Below are 21,802 nucleotides of genomic sequence, written 5' to 3' on the forward strand. Positions count from 1 at the left end.
AAAAGTTGCCTCCAAATCAGTGTCAATTGGCAAAGTTGTGCAGTGGATTCCAATATTACGAGACAGCGCTATATTATAAGGTACACCTCTGCTACAGCGTTCAAACACAATTTATATCTACTGTTTTCCCACCTATTTTCCTACAGCTATCTCCCAGACCCCTCTCACAGTCTCCTCTTTGTCTTAACGTGCACCTTCCCCATGAACCTGGCTGGAATCTCCGTTGTCCTGCCTCTTCCTCCCTGTGGTCTCCCCACTTTGGGGAGAGGGCCGCCCTCTCTCTTTCCATTTATGCAGATCCTTTCCAGCTTTCAGAATTCTTCTTCATGAAGCTTGCTTAAGTGCTACAGCTCTTGATTTTCCTTAATCTGCACTCCTAAAAAAAAAAAAAGATTCCTTTGGCATTTTGTACTACAAACCGGGTCACTGGATCATGTAACATCTTCTAGTTGATGAAAACCTTGCTTTCAAAAGTGTAGTAACCTGAGGTTTCTCAAGGCAGGCTGTGAGTGTTCTCCGCTCAAAACACCTGAGTGCAAGAAGAGGCTGCCTCCTCTGTCCATCTCCTTGCATTAAACCAAAGACGTGTCCCTTCTCCTTAGACTCGTTTTCCTTAACTACGAAATGAGGGATTAGACTAGGTTTGGTTCTCAAACTTTAGCACGCATCAGAATCCCCTGGAGGGTTTATTAAACCACAGAGTGCTGGGCCACAAACAGAGCCTCTGATTCAGGAGGTCCAGGGGAGACCTCAGGAATTTGTGGGTCCAACAAGATTCTGGGTGATGATGCTGGTGCTCCTGGTCCAAGGACCATACTTTGAGAATCACAGTGACTAGCAAACCCAATTGGCTGACCATCAAAACCATCTAGGGAACTTGTAAAATTCAGATGTCCTGGGCTCAGACCTACTGAACCAGAATCTTACAGGGTGGCACTGGGGAAACCGTATTTCAAAAAACCTCCCCAGATGACGCTTATGATGGACCAACTTTAGGACCCAATTGAGCTAGATAATCTATAGAGGCCATGTCAGTGTCAACCTTCCATGATTTTATGTTATAGGTTCAGCAAGGAAAGCCTGGCTGGAGGAAGGCAGGTGCAACTCTCAGGATAAAGTAAATCTTATAGCTCCATCAAACTAGAAACATACAAGAAAAGGGAATCCTGGGAAACATAGATCAGCTTAGCCCAGTGGGCACATCGACAAACCATCGCACCATGGCTGGGTACCCTTCCAGTCCTCCCCAAGGCAAAGGCGTTATCCTGCTAGAGATACACTGGTTTACCATTAAACAGAACCTTTCACATGCCAGTTTGAAACATCTGCAACTGAATTACTTCACTGCCTTGGGATTTCTCCAAAATAATGCGTGGGTAATTTTTTAAATTCTGAATAAGTCAAAGAAGTCACCAAAGTGTTATCACCCAGAACCAACTGAGGGTGGGCCCTAAACATAAATTCTTGCTTCTATCTTAAAATGAACAAACTGCTTGCAACACCCCAAATGGCATTTTTTTCACCTTCACCAGTTTTAGTTCCAAACTCCTCTGGAAAATTCATCACAAGTTAATATTTAACTCTAAAAAAAAATTTTTTTTAAAGCTCTATTCTTATAGAAACTCTTAGCATAAGCGAACACTGGGATTTCACAGTGTTCCTTAATAAAGAGCTGTGACTCAGCAGACACAGCTGGTTATCTCTCCAAAGTTATTTTATTTATTATTATGAAATAAGGAACTAAATTCCAGGAACTGAGTGAACCCAAGCTGAATTAACAAACCGGGCAAAGTTAAACAAGACCACAGACTCTGCTAAAACCCCATGATGAACGCTGACCTTGAAGGCAAGGTCAGGAAAAGTATTCCATGGAACTGCTCCTCTAAAGAAATTTTGGAACAAAATCAGAAGAAGTGCTGGTGTGTTTGAGAACATCTCCCAGGAATACCTGGGGGAGAGTGTATTGTAGTTCATCTGTTCCCATTTCTGGGGCGGTGTTGCTGACTCAGCCCCACCCCTTGAATGCAGCTGCAGGTAGCCAGCTGGGAAAGCACTGAGTCCTGTGTGCAGGGCAAGCATTGCTGCTGAAGGCAGTTCGGAAGGCTGGGTAGAAAAGAAAGCTGGTTTCTAGATGATTCTTGAACCATTAAGCCAGAAAGCCTAAATTAGCTTTTTTTTCACTTTTTACTATGAAACTGTACAAATATGCAGAAAAGTAGAAAGAAAAGCTCAGTAAAGTCCCACATTCCCCTGATTTAGATATAATTATTGTGACTATTTTTGCAGTTTACTTCTTTCTTTTTTTTTTTTTTTTTTTTGGCTGAAGTATATAGGTTATAGACAACATGACATTTCGCCCCTAAATAACTGTGTGTTTATCAGCCTACAAGATGACCCAAAATGCTCCCAGCCTCTGGGATTTCACACCCTCCTACAGTGTCCTCCCACACTGTACAGGGTTGGTCCAGTAGAATACAGAAGTAGTGATGGCCTCTCTCGTCTGGAATTAAGTTACAAAAGACACGTGGCTGCTCCTTGCCTTCTGTCTCTCCCTCTCCCTCTCTTCACTTGCTCTGGGGGAAGTCAGCGGCCATGTGGCAAAGAAAGCCTCATGGACACAGATCCTCAAGCCCCAGTCAAGTGTCAGATGACTGCAAACCCCACCACATCTAGATGGGAGCCTCCTGAGAGACCCTGCGTCAGAACCACCGGCTAAGCCAGTCCCAGCTTCCTGACCCTCAGAAACTGTGCAAGATAATAATTTCTATTGCTTTAAGCTGCTCAATTTGGGGCTAAATTGGTAGTACAGATAGAACACATTTGGATACATTTGCAGGCGGGGTACTGTGGCAGAAACCCAAAATGTGTCAGTGGCTTTGGCACCAGGCGGTGGGCTTTGTTGGGAGCACTGGTAAATGCCTGGAGCACCTTGAAGAAGCTGTGAATAAACGAGTCAAGGTCGTTAAAGATTCAGGTCAGAGCTTGCAGGAAAGTGAAGGAGATGCTGTCAGGAACTGGAGGAAAGGATCCTTGTGATGCTGTTGCCTGCGGTCATGTGGACAGAGGAGAATGCACCCAGTGAACTCATGATCTAGTCGAGGAGATTTGGAGCCAAAGCATTGCCCATGCTGCCTGCTTTCTGCTAGTTGCTTATAGTAAGATGCCAGAGGAGAGAGAGAAATGAACGGAAGGGCCATTAAGCAGAAAAGAGCTGGGACTGGAAGCTTTTCAGCCGGGCCAGATGACAAATTATGCTAGAATCAAGGAATGGCTTCCAAGCAAAAGTCCAAATTCAGGGCCCTGCCAGAAAACCTGTGGTCCAGAGATAGACCCTAGGCTGTGCCTGTAAACAATTCTTAAAAGATTTCAGAAAGATATAAAGCCATACCCCATAGTACTTTTGTCAGACAAAAGGCCCTCTAAGGAGAGTAAAGGTGTGCCTCACTGCTGTGGCCCGAATGCTTGTGAGATTAAAGGTGTACCTCACATGTGAGGTCACAAGAAGTTGGCAACCTGGAGGAGGTCCCTCACCAGAACCCAACCATGCTGGCACCCTGGTCTCAGAATTCCAGCCTCCAGAACTGTGAGAAATAGATTTCTGTTGTTTATCAATTACCCAGTCTGTGGTGTTTTGTTACAGCAGCCCCAATGGACTAAGACACTCACAGACCCTCTCAATCAAAGGATAGTGCTCCTCAGGACTTCCCTGGCGGTCCAGTGGTGAAGGACTCCACGCTTCCACTGCAGGGGGCATGGGTTCGATCCCTGGTCAGGGAACTAAGATCCTGCATGCCAGCGGTGCGGCCAAAAAAAAAAAAAAAACAGTGCTCCTCGAAGCTTTGGATCATTGCCCCTCAGCTCTCTGCAGAAGCCCTATCTATGTGGAGAAGGTCTCATCTCAAAGAGATTTAGAGGTGTTGACTTTGCCTCATGGAGTAGATCCCATGGAGCTTCGCAGGAAATCCATAAAGTTTTTCTGAGAATTCTATGTACAGGATCATTACCAACTTGGACCGAAAGGGATAGAGCCAGTACAAAATACAAAGAGGTCTTTGGACCCTCAAAGTTCTACTGGCAGGAAGCAGGCTGAGACTATTACTCAGCTGCTAACACATGACACCTTTCCTGTTACAGCACGATACCTTTCCTCTCACGAAAAAGGAAGCATGACTCACAGGGAAAAACCAAGAGCCCAGTCCAAAGCCTTGGAGTATGGTTCCCAAGACTTGAGACATAATCAAGGAACTTAGGACATTTGCTTGGCTTGGAATCTATATGGGCCAGCAACTTCTTCATGCTCTCATCTTCTCCCGTTTTGAGCAAGAGTTTCTAGAGTGGTTATTCTGTCTGTCCCCTTGTATGTTCAGTAGGAGAGGGTTTACGAACTGAATATTCGTGTCCCCTTAAAGTTCATGTTGAAGACCCAACCGCCAATATGATGGTATTTGGAGGTGGAGATTTTGGAGGTAATTAGGCTTAGATGAGGCCATGGGGGTGGGGTCCTCATGATGGGATTAGTGCCCTTGTAAAGAGACCAGAGAGCTAGTTCTGTCTCTCTCTCTTCCATGTGAGGATACAGTCAGAAGTCACCCAAAAAGAAAAAAGAAGTCAGCCAGCTCCAAGCCAGGAAGAGAGCCCTCACCAGAACTCAACCATGCGGGTACCCTGATCTTGGACTTCCAGCCTCCAGAAATGGGAGAAATAAATGTCTGTTGCTTAAGCCCCCCCACCCATCTGTGGTATTTTGTTATAGCAGCCTGAGCTGACTAATACAGAGGGGGTGGGGCAGAGCAGATAACTTGTCAAGAACTGTACGGGAGAAACTGGATTTAAGGAACTATAAGAACACCCGGACCTGATTTACATTATGAGCTTCTGGGCATTGAGCAGATGCTCTAAGAGGATGAGATTTCTGGGGACTCCTGAAGGGGTTGACTGTATTCTGCACGTGGGAAGGATATGAATTTTTGGTGGACCGTGGTGGTCTGCAAATTGGCCCACGTGAACCCCGCCTCCTGCTATTCATACTCTGTGCAGCCCTTTCCCCCACAATGGACCATCGTTTGTCTGTCTGACCAATAGCGTACAGCAGAAGTGATGCTATGTCATTTCTGATACTTATTTATTTTTCTAAGTGTGGCTTAACTCTCTCACTCACTGTCAGATCACTTGCTCTGGGAGAAGCCAGCCACCCTCTGAAGAGGCCCACTTGGTGAGGAGCTGAGGCCGCTGGCCAAAGTCAGCAAGGAACTCTCTTCCAACAGAGAGAAAACAAGATGCCTGGGCCATCTGGGACGCAGAGCCTCTGGCCCCAGTCAAGTTTCAGATCACCGCAGTCTGGCCAGCAACTGGATGGTAACCTCCTGAGAGACCCTGAGTGAGCCAGAGCCACCCAGCAAAGCCACTCCCAGATTCCTGACTCTCGGAAACTGTATGAAATACTAAATTTTTTAAAGTCGCTATGTGTATTAACCATGTGTTTCTGATGTTTTTATCTCTGGGGCCTGGAAAGACTGTCCCTCCCAGGGCTAGCCAATTCCCAGGGATAGAACATGCCTTTCACAGGCACACATGAAAAGATGCTCAACATTGCTAATCATCAGGGAAATGCAAATCAAAACCACAATGAGATGTCACCTGACACCTGTCAGAACAGATACCATCAAAAAAGATCACAAATAACAAATATCAGCAAAGACGGGGAGAAAAGGGAACCCTTGTACACTGTTGATGGGAATGTAAATTGGTGCAGCCACTGTGAAAAACAGCATGGAGTTTCTGAAAAAACTAAAAATAGAGTTACCATATGACCCATATGACCCAGCAATTCCACACCTGGATATACATCCAAAAAAAGCAAAAACACTAATTCAAATAGATACATGCACTCCAGTGTTCATAGCAGCATTATTTACAATTGCCAAGATATGGAAGCAAACTAAGTATCCCTCAACAGATAAATGGATAAAGAAGATGTGGTATACATACAATGGAATACTACTCAGCCATAAAATTTTGCCATTTGCAGCAACATGGATGGATTTGGAGGGCATTGTGCTAAATCAAATAAGTCAGACAGAGGGAGACAAATACTATATGATATTATTTACACGTGGAATCTAAAAAATACAACAAATAAGTGAATATAATAAAAGGAAGCAGACTCACAGATATAGAGAACAAACTAGTGGTTACCAGTAGGGAGGGGAGGAGGGGCAATATAGGAATGGAGGAGTGGGAGATGCAAACTATTGGGAGTAAAACAGGCTACAAGGATGTATTGTGCAACATAGGGAACATAGTCAGTATTTTGTAATAACTGTAAATGGAGTTTAACCTTTAAAAATTATATAAAACATTAAAAATTAAAAAAGAGAACACAGCTTTCATAAGCAAACCAGTTAATCCAGAGCCCACACCCCAACCACCTCCTCCGTCAGGCTCTCACACTCTGGGCCACTATCTACCTGCACCAGTGACCACATAGCCAGGGACCAGACAACTAGAGATAGCCCCCATGCCCCAAAGCCCACTGAAATTTTTCAGACTAGGCAATCCTAAGCCCACTTTCCCTGCCTTGCCTGTTCCTTCCCATAGAAACCACGACAAAGTCTCATGCCCGCATGTTCCCCTCAGTCCCTCTGCCTCCAGACTGACCCAGGTGCTTCCCCATGTAGCTCACCTGTGGTGTGGTGTGGTGTGCTCCCTTCTCTTGGGATGTAGGAGTATAGAAAACTATATTTTCAATGGCACTCATATTCTGATCTATTGGCCTTGCCATACGTAAATAATAATAAAACCTACATTTTAAAATAGCATAATTTGGGGTAATTTGTTACACAGCACTAGATAACTCATACACTTAAATATATATATATAGATATGATCTTTTCCTTCATACCACAATGCCATCTTTACACCTAACAAAATTATCACTTATTCGTTAATATCATCTAATGCTTAGACCATCTTGTAAATGTCCTCCATCTCCCTAAAAATGTCTTTACAACTGGTTTGTTAGAGAACAGGATCTAAACAAGGTCCCCCTATTGCATTTGGTGTTATGTTTTTCAAGTCTCTTTTCAATGTAGAATTTTTAAAAGGGCAAAACCTGAGTCTCCTATAAACATAAAGGAACTAGGTATTAAATATTTAATTAACTCAGTAATAAGGGAAGCAGCAAGATGATTAAGTTGGTTGAAAGAAACTTTGAGAAACTGAGGCATCAGAAAATGATTGCTAAGTTAGAGTTTTTTTGTAAAACTGGTTAACAACCTCCAAGAAAATAAAAATTAAAATCAAAATCTTTTTGATGATCTTTGCTACCAAATAGAAATCAGTTGCATCTCTACCAGACAAAATTAATCCCAGTTGCTATCAGAAAAGAATCATCTGCATCACTCTGTTTTATAGATGTTATCATCTTTACTCATAGAACTGTGAAATACCTTCATTAATCTTAAATAGCCTGAAATGAAGGTGCACGACCCTAGCATGTTAGGCAATGCCCCAGCGTGACATTGAAAAAACAGGACACTAAATCATCACTTTTGTATTTCCAAGTTTTGAGATTTCCTTTTTTCATAACATACTTTTATCTAGAATAGTCTCCCCAGTGGGTTGTTATCCTGTAGAACAGGGGTCCCCAACCCCTGGGCTGCAGACCGGCACTGGTCCATGGCCTGTTAGGAACCAGGCCACACAGCAGGAGGTGAGCAGCAGTGAGCAAGCGAAGCTTCATCTGCTGCTCCCCATCGCTCCCCATTGCTCACATTACAGCCTGAACCATCCCCCCATGGCTTGTATTACTGCCTGAACTATCCCCCCTCCCCCCCATCTATGGAAAAATTGTCTTCCACGAAACCGGTCCCTGGTGCCAAAAAAGTTGGGGACCGCTGCTGTAGAGGGTCCCACGTTCTGACTTTATCTACTTGCTTCTAATGTACTTCAATAAAATATGATTTTTAGATCAATATCTAGTTGCTAAAAATAATACCACGTTATTAAATGGATGAAATGTTTTGGTGTCAATAAGAGTTATTCAATCATTATGGGATGTTGAAATACTATTTTATTAACTTATTTTACTATTAACCTCAAATTCTATATGTAGGATTCCCTTTGAGTATTCTAAAGTAGGGGATGTAGGCTTCTTTTGAAGATGTTACCCGAAAACTCGGTTCGCCTCTTGGAGAATGCCAAGCCACAAAAGACAACCAAGCCAAAGAACACAGAAACATAGGATTTATTACTTGCATCAGGTAAGGAAAACACCAGGGATATTTCCCAATGCAGTGTCTCCCCAAGAACAAAACTGAGGAAGTTTTAAGCCAAGGGTATATGCATATTCACAAGGGAGCTTGGGCAGAGGAGAATTCAGCCTAGAATTGGGGAAAAGATGGACAGAGTCCAGGTTCTAGTTGATTGAAGTCTCGAGGGTCAGCAGAGGTCAGCATCATCATTTCCTAGGTTCCAGTTAGTCTGGTGGTTGAGTGCTCAAGGGGGTTTGGATCCTGCAAGATGGCTCAAGAGTGAGCTTCAGGCTAATCCTTACCTTCAAACAGAACTGGGAGTCCTTATAACTGATTTATTGTCTCTGATACGATTAAGTTATTTCCTTGGCCTGGTCAAAGGCAGGCATTGTAGACAGGCTTAGATCACAAAATGGCTTAGGCCAAAATGGCCTCCTCAACCTTTTTGGCACCAGGGACTGGTTTCGTGGAAGACAATTTTTCCATGGACTGGGGTGGGGGGATGGTTTTGGGATGATTCAAGTGCATTACATTTATTGTGCACTTTACTTCTATTATTATTACATTGTAATATGTAGTGAAATAATTATACAACTCACCATAATGCAGAATCAGTGGGAGCCCTGAGGTTGTTTTCACTTGCCGCTCACTGACAGCGTTTTGATATGAGTCTGCAAGCAATTGATTTATTATGGTCTCTGTGCAGTCAAACCTCTCTGCTAATGAGAATCTGTATTTGCAGCCGCTCCCCAGCACTAGCGTCACCGCTTCAGCTCCACCTCAGATCAACAGGCATTAGATTCTCATAAGGAGTGAGCAACCTAGATCCCTCACATGCACAGTTCACAGTACAGTTCATGGTCCTTTGAGAATCTAATGCCACCACTGATCTGACAGGAGGCGGAGCTCAGGCGGTAATGCGAGCAATGGGGAGCGACTGTAAATACAGATGAAGTTTTGCTCACTCGCCTGCCGCTCACCTCCTGCTGTGCAGACTGGTACCCGTCCGTAGCCCAGGGGTTGGGGACCCCTGTGTTAGAAAGTATGTCTGGTTCTCTTCTTCCGGGGACGCCCATCCTATCTGCCTACAGAGGCATAAACCTGAGACCTTCGTTTGTTGACCTCAAACTCAATTCTCTCCTTCTTTTCTTCCAGAGTCTCTCAGTGTCTAACAGAGGCTTCTTGGTGATTTTCTTTGAAATCCTGGGCTGGAAGCTTGAGGGGGCTCTCCTTCCCCACCTCCTTACCTCCTCCACTCTTCCTTCTCAGACTTTCATGGAAGGCCCTGGAACTTCTGCTTTTTGTAAAGTACACCGGCTTTTCTCCTTGACATCAATTTCTGCTTGGCTTTGCTTCTCCTGTGTCTTTAATGTCTTCGAAGTGGTTTTGTTGCCTGGTTTTGCAGACGGAGCCCCATAAAGAAATCCACAGGGATTTCTTCCTGTGTCTCTCACAGGAGGAGAGTTCCTTGAAGCTAATGTGGTACCCACTTGCCAGGAATATTAGACAAAAGAAGAGCATTTACTAAAAGCAGAGGGTCTCCTTTTCCTTCTGGCAAACCAAGGATGACAACATAATTCCTCAGTCTTGAATTTAAGAAACTCACCCCTAATTTGACACCAAACTATCCTAATATATTTACCTATTTTTATTTTGAAAATTTTTGAAAGTATGAAAAAGTCAAAAATCAGTACAATGAATAATTTGTACTCTCTACTGAGATTCAAGTGTTAATACTTTGTCTCATTTGCTTTATCTCTCCTTTTTTTCTGATCTGTTTAAAAGCAGGTTGCAGACTTCATGACATTTCATTGCTAAATACTTCTGTGTGCTTCTCTAAGAACAAAAATCTTCTTCCACGTCACCACAATGCCACTGTCATATCTATGAAAATTACTAATAATTCCTTAATTCATCTAATATTTGTTTCATATTCAATTTTTCCAGTTGTTCTCAAAATGACTTTTATGGCTTTTTTCTTTTTCTTTTTGCAATCTATAAATGTTTCTTAGATCAAACTGGTCAATAATGCTATTGAAATCTTCTATACATTTACTAATTTTTGGTTACTTTTTTTTCAGCAGATAAGCATACTGAGAGAGGGATGTTTGTCTCAATCTCACTGTGGATTTGTTTATTTCTCCTTTCAATACTGTCAATGTTTACTTTGTGTATTTGAAGCTCTTTTTATTAGATGCACACACACTTAGGATTTTTATGTTTTTCTATTGACAATCTTTTGATCATAATAAAATAGTTCTCTTTATCTCAGACAAAACTCTTTGTCTTGAAGTTTACTTGAGTAATATTAATATAGTAATACCAGTTTTTTAAGCTTATGTGAGCAAGGTGCATATATTCCTTCCCATTACTTTCAACCATCTTCATGTTTTTATATCTTAAGTGAGACTTTTGTAGACAACATATCATTGTGTCTTACTTTTTTTTAATTGAGGTAAAGTTGATTTACAATATTACTTAAGTTTCAGGTGTACAACATACTGACTGACAATTTTTAAAGATTATACTCCATTTATACTTATTATAAAATACTGGTTATATTCCCTGTGCTGTACAGTGTATCCTTGTAGCTTATTTATTTTATACGTAGTAGTTTCTACCTCTTAGTCCCCTTCCTCTATCTCACCCCTGCCCCTTCTCTCTCCCCACTGGTAACCACTAGTTTGTTCTCTATATCTGCGAGTCTCTTTCTTTCTTTCTTTCTTTCTTTCTTTTTTTGTGGTACATGGGCCTCTCACTGTTGTGGCCTCTCTTGTTGCGGAGCACAGGCTCCGGATGCACAGGCTCAGCGGCCATGGCTCACGGGCCCAACCACTCTGCAGCATGTGGGATCTTCTCGGACCGGGGCACGAACCCGTGTCCCCTGCATCGGCAGGTGGACTCTCAACCACTGTGCCACCAGGGAAGCCCTCTTTTTTGTCATATTCACTAGTTTGTTTTATTTTTTTTAGATTCCACATATAAGTGATAGCACGCAGTATTTATCTTTTTCTGTCTGACTTGTTTCACTAAGCATGATTGTCCTCAAAATGACTTTTATGACTTTTTAAAAAATCCAGGATCCAATCAGCATTCACACATTTCTTCTGGTTTCTTTATCTTTTTTAAACTAAAATAACCCCTGTGGTGATTTTAAAATATGTTGACAAATTCTTTGATTCTCCCCATTCAAAAGATGAAACTTCCCCTTGAGTGTGGGCTGTCCTTATTGACTCACTTTTGATAAATGGAATATGGCAGAAGTGACAGCTTGTGCCTTCTGAGACTAGTTCATATGAGGCATTGGGGCTTTCTCCTTGCCTTCTCTTGGACCACTGTGTGAGATACTGTTCATTGTGGTTTAAGTAGCTTAGATCTGGGGTAATTAGTTACTTAGCAATAACTAACTAATACAGTGTCCATTTAACTACTCTCCCCTGTATTTCCTGTGAACTGGAAGGTAAGTTTAAAGGGTTGATGTTGTTCAGGTTAAACATTTTTGGCAAGAGTCTTCATAGGTTGTTTGAAGAACTTCATGTTCTAGGACATCAGGAGGAACATAATGTTAGGTATCCCACTGTGAGTCACGTTAAGTTTGATCACTTGGCTCCTTTACTAAAAATCTTGTTCCATGTGGTACAGTGAAGTATGGGGAAGTTTGTGTTTGATTAGAGACCACAGTATGTATCAAAAGAACCAGGGCTTGAGTCCTGATCCTACCCAAACTGTTTCAGCTTCCTGCCCTTGGTTGAGTCATTTATCAATTTGCAGACTTTTGACAGCAGGGTGGGGTGGGAGTAGGGCTGGCACCCCCAACCCCCATGTTGTTCAAGGGTCAATTGTATTGAATTATCACAAAACAGTTGTGGAAAGGGCTGTGCATGACTGTCAGGCAGAGATTTCTATTCCGTTCTAAATGTCTGCAGCATCAGGACTCACGTTTGTCTGAAGCCCCTGGCCTGAGTAGCCTCAGTTAACTGGAATGGTAACCATCCTTTCCTCTGGGTAAATACCTTTTAATAGGGGAAGATTTAGAATTAAATATCAAAACTTTATGAAAGTCAAAGCCATAGTATTAACATGAAATTTGTCAGGTAGGATTTGTGCATATTTGGTATTTTATGTTCTTGGAATATTTAATAGAATTTGACCAATTAAAAGGTCAGCCATTTATCACCAATTTAAAATGTGTAACTAAATAGTTAATTTAGATTTGTGATTCAAGGATGGAGTCTTACTAGGTTGATTCACCATACTGAAAGGATTAAGAGAACTTAAGCTTTGCTTCTTTGTAAATTAATTTATTCGATTTCCTATAATTATGTAGTATTCAGGAATATTTTTTGTTGTTAATTTGGGCAACAAAAATACTTTAAAGGGAAATCAATTACATTATATGTATAAATGTAGTTTAAAAGAGTTGAAGATGGTTCATTAACTTAGTAAATCCAAAAACCTCTTTCAACTGATGCCTCAGGTTTACTAGATGTATAATAAGAAGAATGAGATCTGTAACCTAAACTTTAATAACTAATAAGAGAATAAGGATTTAGGATTTGTAACTTTCATATATGGGAAATTAAAATGTAAAGCAAAAATAAACATCCACACAGTTCTTTCTGCACCCAAAACTACCCTCAAGGATGCCAAAAACTTATCCACAAATCCATGCCTTTCCTTATCCATTTCTGGCTGCCAATATATTGAATACTTTCTAAGGTCCAACCGAAGTGCATCAAATTTTTGAAAATTTTAACTTCTATCTCTCCATCTTCAGATCATGTGTAAAACTGCCCTGCTCCAAACCACCATTTTACTTTATTTGTATCCATTATATGGACTTGATCTTTGCCTTGTCATGATTTGTGGGGAAAAGTCATGGTAGTTATTTAATAATCTATATTTATGTAATAAAAGTGAATACAAGATAAATGTTAATTTACCCCCCAATTACTAGAATAAACACTTTAAATAAAATTAAAGTGTCATAAACTACAGTTTAATATTTCTGCTGATAAAGTAGTTTTGAAATAAATAACATTACAGTTAATGAATTTAAATAAAGAGTCATTTATAGCAGCTCTACTCATAATTGCCCCAAACTGGTAACAACCCAAATATCTTTTTATTTTATTTTATTTATTTTTATTTTTATTTTTATTTTTATTTTTTGTCTGCATTGGGTCTTAGTTGCGGCACATGGGATCTGTCATCACGGTGCGCGGGCTTCTCTCTAGTTGTGGTGCGCAGGCTCAGTAGATGTGGCACGCAGGCTTAGTTGCCCCACTGCATGTGGGATCTTAGCTCCCTGACCAGGGATCAAACCCGCATCCCCTGCATTGGAAGGCGAATTCTTAACCATTGGACCACCAGGGAAGTCCCCCAAATATCTTTCAGTGAATGAATAGATAAACAAACAATGGTACGTTTATACAATGGAATACTACTCACATAGAAAAAGGAACAAATTATTTATACACCTTGCAAAGGGTTCCTGGACCCAATTCCAATGTGTGTGTGGTGTGCGTCTGTGTATGGATGCTCCCCCATATCAACAAGCAATTCTTGGGTGCCAGTAGGGTGTCCAATAACTCAACTAAATCTACCTGGAGATGGAACCAGATTCCACAGGTAAAGGGCTCAATCTCACACGACCACTCTCCACTTCCGACGCCAGTGGAAGCCTGTGCTTCTGACCAACTGGCTACAGATTGGAGGTTCCAACGACCCCCTCCAATTCAGGATGCCAACCCCAAGTCCGGGTTGCGTCCTGTACTTCTGAACAACTGGCTATAAATCAGGGGTTCCCATGACCCCCTCCTTGGGTTCCATTAATTTGCTAGAGCAGCTCACAAAACTCAGGAAAACCCACTTACTCACAAGATTACTGGCTTGTTAGGAATCAACAGTCAGATGGAGAGATACATAGGGCAAGGCATGGGGAAAGGCATGGAGCTTCCATGCTCCAGGCCCTCTCCCCAACCTCCACGTGTTCACCAACCCAAAAGCTCTCTGAATCCTGTGCCTTTGGGGTTTTATGGAGGCTTCATTACATAGGCATGATTGATTAAACCATTGGCTGTTGGCTAATGGTTGACCCTCCAGCCCCTTCTCCCCTCCCTGGAGGTTGGGGGGTGGTGGTGATGAAAGTTCCAACCTTCTAATCCCCTAATTGATTCTCCTGGTATCAAGGCCCCAGTCTTGGGTGGGACTCAAAAGTCACCTTCCCTGAAGAATTTCAGGAACTGAGGATAAGAGACCAATTATTATTCCCTTGCTCTTTTTTTTTTCCCCCTTGCTTTCATGACTCAGAGAATTCTAAGGATCTTGGGAGCTGTAAGCGAGGAACTATGGAGGAAGCCCAAATATATACATGAGAAATTTATATTTGGTCACCTGAGTGACCAAATATATATAAATTACAATATTGCACACTCAAAAACATGAATGGGTGAGTGAAAGAAGCCAGTTTCAAAAAGTTACATAGTACATGATTCCATTATACAGCATTCTGGAAAGGCAAAACTGTAGGAAGGGAGAACAGGCCAGTGGTTGCCAGGGGCTGGGGATTGGGAGAGGGGTTGACAACAAAAGAGCATGCAAGAGAATTTTCTGGGGTGTTGGAATTGTTCTTTATCCTGATTGTAGTGGATACACATATCTACACGTATGTTAAAATGCACAGAGCTAGGGGCTTCCCTGGTGGCACAGTGGTTGACAGTCTGCCTGCCAGTGTAGGGGACATGGGTTTGTGCCCCAGTCCGGGAAGATCCCACATGCCACGGAGCGGCTGGGCCTGTGAGCCATGGCCGCTGAGCCTGCGCGTCCGGAGCCTGTGCTCTGCAACGGGAGAGACCACAACAGTGAGAGGCCCGCGTACAGAAAAAAAAAAAAAAAAAGCACAGAGCTGTGTACCAAAATCAAATGTGTATTTTACAGTAGGTACATTTAAAATAATTTAAAATATGTAAAGAGACAAATATAAAAAAGGATAAACAGTAATTCCGTACCTGGATCTTTTTCTCTAGGTATTTGTTGCCCAGTATTCTGGTGAAAAAGGGAATAAATCCTGTTATCAAATTCCTTAATTTCAAGAGAACCCCATGAAAGGAGTATTGTCATCATGTGTTTCTTTTTCAGTGAAAGAGCAAAGAGGTCCTTCCTGAAATCCTGAAACTGAGGGCAGGAGTCTTCACTTATATCCCTTATACTATAACTTGCTTAATGAGTAATATTCTGTAACCTGTCTTCACCGACTTAGCTCACTTTAATTGTTCTTGCAAACCACATTCCCCCCAAGCTTCATGTAGCTTAGACAATATATCACAAGTAGATGAAACCTCTGACCTATGGGGTCGCTACGGTAATGGTTGCTTAAGTTGTTTTTCAGACATTGGACAGTTCTCCAAATTCGATCAGGATAACACTGCCATTTTCTGAACATGCATCCCATAGAAGCATGTAATTCAGATACACCTTCATAGAACACCTATTACTTCACCTTTTTCTTGGCCTTGATCCTCTTTCCCCACACCTCAGGCCACTCTGATTCTTTATCCCGTAAAAATCTCAAGCCCTTCGCCTCTGGGGAGGCAGATTTGAGACTTGTTCTCCCATCTCCTCGCGTGGCTGTCTCGTGAATAAACACTTTCTGTGCTGCAAGCCTCCGCATCTCAGCATTTGTGCATCTGGCACATGAACCTGGTATAGGAAGATGCATTTTAATTCAAATGCCTGGGGCTTCCCTGGTGGCGCAGTGGTTGAGAATCTGCCTGCCAATGCAGGGGACACGGGTTCGAGCCCTGGTCTAGGAAGATCCCACATGCCGCACAGCAACTAGGCTCGTGAGCCACAACTACTGAGCCTGCGCGTCTGGAGCCTGTGCTCCGCGACAAGAGAGGCCGCGACAGAGAGAGGCCCGCACACTGCAATGAAGAGTGGACCCCGCTCGTCGCAACTAGAGAAAGCCCACGCACAGAAACGAAGACCCAACACAGCCAAAAATAAATAAATAAATAAAATTTAATTCAAATGCCTGCAAGTGAGAAAGGTCATGATATCAGGGGGAGAGATACAGTGTATCTAGTGCGGTGAGAGCTGCTGTGAAGGAGGTACCAGCAAGGAAAGAGGGCAGAAAAAGAGAGCACAATTGTGCTCATTCAGCGTCAGGTGCTAGGAGGGCAGGTTCCAACTCCTTCGGAAGCCAACAAAGCACTGACCAGGACAAATGAGAGGGAATCATGGAACGCGTTTATCAATTTCTTTTTTTCTCCCTAACGAGCTCTTAGTCTGAATAATAAAACTTAATTTTTAAAAAAATGGATAAACATTATTATATTTTGGCTTTCAAACCTAAACACAGACTTTCCTGAACAACCCTGTTTTCTTTCTTTCTTTCTTCCTTTCTTTCTTTCCTTCCTTCCTTCCCTCCTTCTCTCTCTCTCTCTCTCTCTCTCTCTCTCTCTCTTTCTTTCTTTCTTTCTTTCTTGATGAAACCTCTACCGTACCATTCTGGAAAGTGAGGAAATGTCTCATTTGTTTTTAGGAATGAGGTCTATTTTTATAGGAAAGGACTCCATTCTGCCACCATTTAGGATACGAGTTATATTTGTTATCTTTTGTGCGTAACAAATGTCCCTAAACTTTAGTGGCTTAAAACAACAAGGTATTGTTTCTCAAGTTTCTGCTGGTCTCCCCAGGTCAGACTGCTGGTGGAGATACTGAGGCTGGAGTCAAAGGTGGCCTCATTCACATCCTGGGACCTTGTTTGGGCTGCTGGTGGGGCTTCTCTCTCCACATGGTCTCTGTCTGCTCCAAGACGTTGAAAATGAAATCTTCAATACCTCTGAAGACCTAGTCTCCGAGGTTGCACAGTGTCACTTCGGCTGCATTCTATCAGCCAAAGCAAGTCAGGAGGCCAGCCCAGAGTCAAGGGGTGGAGAGCCAGGTGTCACCTCTTGATTTAGGGAAGAGCAGCAAAGTCACACTGAAAGGGAATGAGGACACAGGACACCATTTGAGGGGGCCATGACTGTCACAACGCACCACACTATTGTTAATAACGTTTAAAGCTCATATAAACATTAATTAAATTGGCTCTTGGCTCTGAGACTGTAACCTGGATGAAATCAGACTAAAGATCTACTTTGGATCAGAAGCTTGTATTCATTCCAGCTTTGATGCAGTTAATCCTTACTTAAAACGATCAGAAACCACTTATAGATGAGTCAGAGAAATCTGACCCTGCAGTTTTTATGGGGATTTTAACCATCAACTAAGAGAAAAGTAATGCGAATCCATCAGCTATTTTTAAATGTACTATTATTATCTAATTGTATGTCAACTCCCTTAGGTTTCCTGATGCCTAAACATTTCACAATGTTGTAGAATTATGAAAAGATCCAATTGCCAAGAGGATGTGGGCAAAGCTGAACATGCATGTGAACCGGGGCTGTAATGCCGGCAGGTCCCTGCAGCAGAAGGCACAGAGAAGGCCAGGATAACCCTTGTGCCTGCAGCTCAGACTTGGCCCTCGTGTCACTGCAGGCTGCCAAACCTGTCACACTCTGGCAATAAGGAGCAACAGTTGGATGAGGACCAGGGTTACACTGACATCTGACCACCTCTGCGGTCTGGGCTGATTCCAAAAATTCCCTGGGAAGAAAGTGGCATGCAAGAATATCAAAGTTGGGAACTGCTTCCACACCTGCCCCCGCTATTCACCCTCACCAAGTTCATCATGCTTTCTTCCACTTCAAAGTCTTTGCACTAGCAGTCCTCCCTGACCTCAAACTTGACCCCCCAAGGGTAAGTAATGAAGCGTGCTGTGAATCTTACCAGGAACGTCAGCATCCTGGAAGTGCTTTGGCTTGCTCCTCTGTTGCCCCCAGCCCAGATTTTCTGCCCGCATGCATCCTTAGGGAATGTTTTTTTCCTCTGATCCCTTGAGTCAGGGGCTCTTTCTGAAACCCTCAGCCTGTACCTGAGCCTTAGGGCTGGCGGAGAAGCCACACCACCCTGGGAACGGGCCCTGCAGAGACACTGGCAGCTGGAGTTCTGAGTTCTTACAGAAGAACAGGGGAGTAGAGAGAAGAGGCACAGAAACAGAGAAACAAGGAAAGAAGGAAGAAAAAGAATGGCTTCTGGAGACAAGTATTTCCTCTTCACACTTCTGATGACCCTAGGGTGGCCCTTAAAGAGCCTTCTAGGAGGAGCCCGGAGGGGTTTGCAGAAGTGGGGCTGGGCGGGGGGTTGGGGCGCTGTGTGTGCCTGGGGCGGGAGGCATGTAATGGGCAGCTCCACCCCCCTCCGTGGGGACAGAGAGTGAAGGCTTTCTCCCGAACCCAAAGAAGCTGCGTTTTCATCTGAAGCTGTTTCCTTATTGGAGCTCAGTGGAAAGAAGCACACAGTAAAAGCGTTGAGCAACTGTACATGCCCTGGGCGCGGTCCAGGTCGTAGCCATTCTTTCTCCCTGGAAGAAAGGACTAAACCTTTATGACTGCGGCGGCTCTCCCTCTCCCTCACTGCCTCCCACCTTCCTGCAGTCCTGTGAGGTTCCCATACGCCTCTTCCCCCCTTTCCCCACCCTCACGTCCGGTCTCTGCCCCGACATTTTCCTGATCTCTCTCCTGTGGCAGCCTCCACCCAGAGCCCCCGCTTCAGGCCTCCTTCCCTGCCCTCCTCCAAAAGCTTGGCTCCGGGTCATGGGCTGACCACCCAAGTCCTGGCTGGCTCCCAGGACCTAAAGGTTCAAGTCAGAACTCCCTAGCGTGGCATCGAAGTCAGGCTTCAGTTTGCCCTCCTGGGCCTGTCTGCCCCACTCCTGTCCTCCTTTTCTCACGGCCAAGTGCATCAAGCGCGCTCACACGGCTGGGCTTTAACCCATGCCGCTCCCCCTCTCTGCTGCAAAGTCTCCTGGAGGTGGACGCAGATGTTATCTCAGCTGTAAAGCCGCCCTCTCCCCACACCCTCACCACCCCAAACAGCCACCGCTGGGCGTTCCCCTGGATTTCTGCCCTCTCCGTGAGAAAGGGGGACCGCTGGGAGTTGGGCTGTCTGTCTCCGTCTCCATCCCCGGGAGGAGGATGTCCTCACTGGACCGAGCCCTCTCTGAGCTGGCTCTTGTGTTTCCTCTCGTAGGTCTCCACAGGGTAGGCTTTCTGTACAGAAGGCTCTCTGTCATCAGCTGGGAGGTAGTTCTCCTGTGCTGCTGCAGGCCTGTTTGGTTGCTTTCTGACCTAGCCCCACCTCCCTCTTTCCCAAATAGCTAAAATCAGGTCTTGGACGGGTCCTTGAAATGTCAGAGTCACCATACAGCCCCGCCATTCCACTCCCAGGAATATAGCCAAGGGAACTGAAAACATACGTCCACACAAAAATGTACTCAGCAGCATTATTCATAATAGCCAAAAAGTGGAAACGACCCAAATGTCTATCAACGAATGAATGGAGAAATACAATGCTCTGTATCCACACAGTGGAATATTATTTGGTGAGAAAAAGGAAGGAAGCACTGTTCCGTGCTACAGCATCCATGGACCTTGATAACGTTATGCTGAGTGACAGAAGGCAGCCACCAACGATTACAGAGTCTAATGATTTCCCTTACATGAAAGGTCCAGGATAGTCAAATCTATAGGCACAGAAATCGGATTAGCGGTTGCCAGGGGCTGGGGGGAGAGCAGGAAGGGGGAGCCACTGCTCATGGGAATAGTTTTCTTTCTACAGAAAGGAGAAAGCTGTAAAACTGATGGTGGTGGTGATGGCACAACCCTGTGAGTGTATAAACCGTGGAAGCGTACACTTTGGATGAATGGCATGGTAATGTGAGTTATATCTCAATAAAAGGTTCAAAATAATTGTCCTTTGAGCACTGAGGATGGGTATTCGAGTCCTTAGAGGGGTGGATAGGGTATGCCATTTCTGTTCTAAGCGCAAGAGGATCGCCTGGGAAACAGCCTCCTGCTCGTGGCCCCTGCCACCTTTTCTGCAAGGCTCCCTTTTCCCTTTTCCCTCTTCCCGCTCGGATGCCGTGGGATGGGGTTAGGGGCGGCAGAGGGTGGGTGAGGAGTCTCTAGCTGCACCCCCTACCTGCGAGACCCGCCTGCAGGAGCGCGCGTGGTGCCAGGCGGGGCCCCAGGGGGGGCCCTCCACCCCTGCCCAGCTCCAGGGGCTGCGGTCCGAGGGAGAGGGTGGCACGCGACACTAACAAAGGTGTTCGACCCCAGGCGCAATCCCAGCCGTCCCAGGAGACCCCGAAACCAACCATAACCGCACCCCCAGCCCGGAAAGGGCTTCTCAAGGGGCGCGGGGCGAGGCGGCACCCCTGGATCCTGTCCCTCCGGGGTCGCCGCCGGGCCCGAGAGGGGCGGTGTCCTTGGGTGGGCGCGAGGTCCCGCGAGGGCCGGCGGGGACTCGAGGAGGGAGCGGAGGGCCCGCAGGGAAAGGGGCGCCGAGTCAGCGGAATCCGTCCTGACTCTCCCGGCGAGACCTGGCTCAGAATCGAGGGGCCTGCAGGGGGCGGGAGGTTCGTAAAAGGGCAATATTTGTATTACGGAGAAAAGCAAATAGGAGTGTCCAGAGAAGTAGGGATTGGGGGTCGCGGAGAAAGCAGGAGAGAGGCGGCCAGGAGCTGGAGCGGAGGCGGGGCAGGGGGGGCGGGGGGGTCCGGGATCACGTGGGACCCCTGCCGGGCGGGGTGGGCACAGTTCGCAGGGCAGGCTGGGCCGGGGCTAGTAAGCTGAGGGGCTGCGAAGGAAGACGGCCGTGCGGACGCTTCCTGAAGAAGATGCACGGAGACAAGCTAAACTCCACCATCCCGTGATTGCAATCCAGCCACTCAAATGGAAACCGAGTCCCAGGCGCCCCACAGTGTCCTCTGAGTTTGCCTCTAAAATGCACGCCAGCCTGAGGAATCTCAGAGACCCGAAAAGAGGGGACGTCTCTCCCGGGGAGCTGGGGGTTGGAAGGAGAGCCCCCACCGGGTCTGGAGCCATTCACCTGGGCGGTGACCCTGGAGCTTTGCCTTTGGGGCCAGCTTGGGCCACCTTGTCACCAGTTCCTCTCTCTGCTGCCCTCTGGCCAAAGTGGAGGGATGCTTCAGGAGCTGGAGGCAGATGCCATCAAGAGTTGCAGGGGTGAGCAAGAGGGCAGCTGTCCCTTGGGCCCTTCTTTCTTACAACGTTTTTATTACCACAGCAATTTGTGTTCATTATTTAACAATAGATAAAATACACTGAATAGAATAATGGGCCTCCAAAGATGTCCTCCCACAACCTGTACACATGTTAAAGCCCACCCCCCCCCCCAAAAAAAAACGAAGAGACTTTGCAGGTGTGATTAAGTTAAGGATCTTGAGAAGGTGATTATCCTGCATCATCCAGCGGGGAACAGTGCAACCACAGAGGTCCTCAGAATAGGGAAGCAGGAGAGTCAGGGTCACAGGAAATGTGAGAACAGAAGCACAGGTCAGAGCGATGCAATTGCTGGCTTTCAGGATGGAGGAAGGGGACGCTAGCCTGGAATGCAAACGGCTTCTAGAAGGTGGAAAA

Source organism: Mesoplodon densirostris, chromosome 3 (genome assembly GCF_025265405.1).
Source record: "Mesoplodon densirostris isolate mMesDen1 chromosome 3, mMesDen1 primary haplotype, whole genome shotgun sequence".
Lineage (NCBI taxonomy): Eukaryota > Metazoa > Chordata > Mammalia > Artiodactyla > Ziphiidae > Mesoplodon > Mesoplodon densirostris.